Raw genomic sequence first — 4830 nt, forward strand, 5'->3', positions numbered from 1 at the left:
CTCCCGCTGCTTGTTTATTTTGAAGCCGCTGCTTTCCGTTAGCCATATTGCCGCAGTTGCGGTGATGTCCTCCAACCATGTTCCGTCTTGCACTATCCTTTATTGCTCGCTGATGATTGCTACTTCGGTTCCGAATTCCAGAATGAGCTGTGGTAGCAGGGAGTCAGCGGTTTTGCTTCTGTGCATGTTACACTGCAGGATCATCATATCCCCATTTGTTTCCGGTACAACTCACACGTGCGAGACCCTGGGATATGGTCTGTTTGGCTATGTTATTGTTCCACACAGAGGCAACAGCTCGGTGTATGTGTGCAATCTTTCAGCTTGGGCCCGGATTTCCCGCAACGTATGCATAATTCTTGGCCTTTCCTATCAGGCCCTTTGCACTTCCACTGTAGGTGACCAAAGTTGAATCATCTGTAGCATTTTTTGACTTCTTTCATGAGCTTCATTCTGCAGCTGATCCATCCTATTTTTATGTGGCCTTCCTTAAGTATTCTGTTTGCGTTGTCTGCTGTCAATGTCACATATGCGCGTATTTGTTCGCGAGTGTTTGGGACGCTGGTCCTCACTGTTATTTCTTCAACTGCTTCTTCTAGAAGTCTTCTTACTGAGGACGTAACTTCTGCTGCGGTAGTTTGGGAGTCGAGGTCTCGGATCTCTATTGTGGCTTTCTGCTTCAGCTCGATTATAGAAGCTATACCACGTAGGTTGTTTTTAAGCGCGTTTTGGAGCTCTGGCTTTGGTTTTTCTCCTTTCTTCAGTTCGAGGAGCAGTGCCCCTGATTTTGTTTTCCGTATTACCCGGACTTCCACCTTGTCTTGATCCGCCATGACGTGTTGACATATGGTTTGGAGCACCTCGGCATAGCTGCGACCTTCCGCTGGTTTGATTAGCACTGCTTCTGGCCGTACTCTGGTTTTATTTACCCGTTTTTTGCTGAAGCTTGTTAGCTTTCTGCCCGTCTTGTGTAGCCAGGGGTTTGTTCTGCGATTTTGTCTCATTCTGTCTGCTGTTTCTTTTCCCTTTAACTACATGCCACACGGTATTCCCGGGTCCTCGTCCCCTTTTCTCTGACTCCTGTTCTACTGGGCTGGGTGCAGTCCGTTTAGGAAGAGCTGCCACTGGCGTTGAAACATTTGCATTTTGGTTGCATGCTTCTAGGGATTTAGTTGCGTTTTTGAGCCTTGTATCTTTTTCTGCCTTTATCCAGTTCCGTCGCAGGCTAGCTATAATGTCAAAGAGCTCGTCTAGCTCGGATACCCCATTTTTCACCTCGATGCTTATGTTTTTCTGTCTTAACATGGCCATCTTTTTTTTTTGAGGGTGGCGCGACACTTTAGAAGCGCCTCATCCTCTTCTGCTCTCATCTTCATGATTAACTCCTGGTTCATGCAAGGGCATCAGCCAGCATAAAATCAACAGCGCAAACTACGCATCGTTGCCTGTATTTATTGAATTACCGAAAAAGCCATTTGTTTTCTTTTATTTCTATCGCACAGTATTAAGGCGAACGGCTCAAAATTTTGTATGGTCGGTGTACGGTGCTGATAATGACTCACAGAGTCATCGTGGATCAAGATTTGGTCACAAAATATTTTGTTAAGAGGACGTGGTTCTCACCTGATATGGCAAGCTCCAGTAATTTTCTGTTTCGATTTCATTACTACGCTGCTAATTTCGACGGAGTAGAACCGACTTCGTATCTAGGGATGGCAAGATGAATAAAATTATTACCTTTAATCACGTATATTTCTTCAGAAAGCAATTTAATTGCATCAAATTTTTTGTTCTGATTATTCGATTAATTACTAAATTAATCACAACATTTTCTTTATATCGAAATTCGGGCTAGATCTTGCTTCAAAATTTACCAATCCCCATTTCTATGTAAAAAAGTGTTTTTTTCTGGAAGAGTTTCAAACCAAATACATGTGGAAACAGCTTTCTTCTCTTTACCGACAAATCGTTTCAATTTATTATTGGAATCGTTCCTCTTTTAATATTTCCATACATATCTCGCGTGTTCAAAATGGCTCCTGTGTACAGTAAAATTTGGAAATGTTTCACAACAACCGACGATGCGAAAAAGCAAAAGATTAAGTAATAAAACATCCATCGTGATTCAGCATATAAAGCTTAAGCATAAATGAATTTTTGTAAAAGATGCATAGATAAGTTTTTCATACATTTTCGGTGTCGCAGTCAAATACCAGCAATAATGCCGTATCGAAAGCAATTGAAGAAAGTAATAAGGCACTGCTGTTCAGTAGCAGGAGTTTGATGGAAAATATGTATATTTATTATGTCAGTTTTGTATGATATATGTAATGTATGCGGTTATAATCTATAAAAAAAAATTGAAATGAAGCTATTTCATTTTTTTAACATTATAAAAAAAATTATCGAAAGGGATGATTATCTGTTTTGCTCCTGCAATTATTTTTATTTTTTTTCATTAATCGCTTGGATACGATCAAATTATTGCTTCAAGCTTGACATATGCGCGGGAGAAGTTCATTTGTATCTTGCCCTCAAGCATTTGAATAAATCACGTCAAACATCATTTCATATTGACTCTCACAGCGTCCGGTTGTCATGTGGTGATCGGAAGCGGCTGTTGTTGTTTTATTGAAAAAAAAGAATCTAAATAGGAATGAGAAGAAGGAGTGGATGAAGGTGTGGTACCAAAAACGAAAGCCATAACTTTTTGCGAATCGATTCAAAACCCAATGATTTTAAATAATTAAAAGTTCATTAAATTTTAACAGCACCCAACACATACATTGGACTCTCATTAAATAGGTTGTATCAGTTGGGTCGGTCTACGGTTTTGCGTCGGTGACTGTTTTCAGAAATAGGACAGAATGGGTGCGTTCGAGCAACGTAACGGTACATCTCGACAGGCAATAAAAACAATATTGCCAAGAGAGACTGCATATTGCTTATGTTTAGCAATTGGAGTCTGAATATATTTCATGCCATACATTGCTAGCAATTAGCTGTAATTTTGGTAATTAGCTGTAATATGTCTAATTTTTCCATTCTACACATATATATTTTTGTCATTCTCTTAAAATTTTTAAACGGTTCAAGGGAGCAAACAGGCGCTATGACTAGTTCAATATACATACAAGCTAAGATAGGTTTCGACAAGCGAATATAAATATGTCGGCCAAGTCTCCCATACAAAATAAGCTAATAGCTTAACGTGCTGGTCAAATAAAACACGCCTATTGTAACATTTTTTGTTTATGTCTGAATACTGTCGATGCAATGCAGAATATTTAGAATATTCGACAAGTAAACTAAAGTTTTTTTTAATTTTTAAAAGCCCGAGCTTTATTATTTCTACAAAAAACAAACAGTTTTAGTGTGCTATTTGAAATCTAAATTGCCGTCCACTACGTGATAGTATGTATACATTTTTTTTTTAAATTTAGATTTTAATGTATATTTGTTGTACACCTGTGAAAACATTATATTTTGTGTTATTAGTCATTATAATTATTCATATACTATGTGTATTTTCCAGCATTCTAAACCAAATTCGGCTATTGTGTCTTAATATAATTAGTCGTTTAAAGAGCTCGGGACGCGTTTTAATAATATTTAAAAAAATGGAAACCAAAGGAAAAGAAATTAGTCTGTCGGAAAGAAAAATTATCATTAAGTTGTGGAAAGATGGCGAAAGTTTCAGAAAAATAGGGCAAACTATTGAAAGAACGTATTCCTCTGTCCAGGGCGTCATAAACAATTAAAAAAAAACCGGACTTTTAATATCAAAACCGCGATCTGGCCGTCCGAAAATATTATCAGCCCGGGAAGAACGGAAAGTAATAAATATGGGGAAAGTTAACCCTCGAATTACGTTCACAACGATGATTGAAAACGTAAATATAACCATTAAAAAACAATTTGTGCCGAAACTACTAGAAAAATTTTACGAAAAGCTGGATATCATGGTAGAGTCGCTCGAAAGAAACCATATATTTCACTTGTAAACAGGTGAAAGCGTATTGAATTTGCTCATAATTATATAAATAAGTCGCCGGAATTCTGGAGACAAGTAATATTTTCGGATGAAAGTAAATTTTGTATTTTTGGCATAAAACGTCGACAAATTGTGTGGCGCAAGTCAGGAACTGCCCTTGAAAAGCAAGATCTTGTTGGTGCAGTTAACCACGAAGGTGGCGGAATTATGGTGTGGGGTTGCAGGCCGGCTGGTGGTGTGGGTCAGCTTGAATTTATTTCATCCACAATGGACAAATGGGGTTATTTGAACATTTTAAAAAAACAATTTGAAAAAAAGTGCAGAGAATCTTGGATTATCTTCGACGTTTTGGTTCCAACAAGATAATGACCCGAAGCATACTGCGAAATAGTTAGACTTTGGCTCTTGTACAATGCTCCTAGACAACTTAAAACGCCCCCTCAATCAGCTGACCTCAATACTATTGAGCAGCTATATCTACAGGATCTGTTGGAAAAAATAATTCGTCAGCATACAATAACAAGTAAAGAGGCTTTGCGAAGTGTTATGAGATAAGTTAGTAAGATCAATGCCGAATCGATTGAGCGAGGTTTTAAAACGCAGCTATCCAACAAATTATTGAATTTAATTTTTCTTTATAATTTTTAATACTTTTGTAACTAATTTTAAAGCGGAACGCAGACTTAATGGTGCCTATGTTTACTTCTCCTTACACTAAAATCCCGTTATCACAAAAATGAAAATAGGAATATAAATTTTTGTTTTTGGAGTTTGAACTTAAGAATATAAAGAAAAAAAACATGTAAAATATTTGAACTGAATTACCTATTTACATT

This window comes from Bactrocera oleae, chromosome 3 (assembly GCF_042242935.1).
Source record: "Bactrocera oleae isolate idBacOlea1 chromosome 3, idBacOlea1, whole genome shotgun sequence".
Taxonomy (NCBI): domain Eukaryota; kingdom Metazoa; phylum Arthropoda; class Insecta; order Diptera; family Tephritidae; genus Bactrocera; species Bactrocera oleae.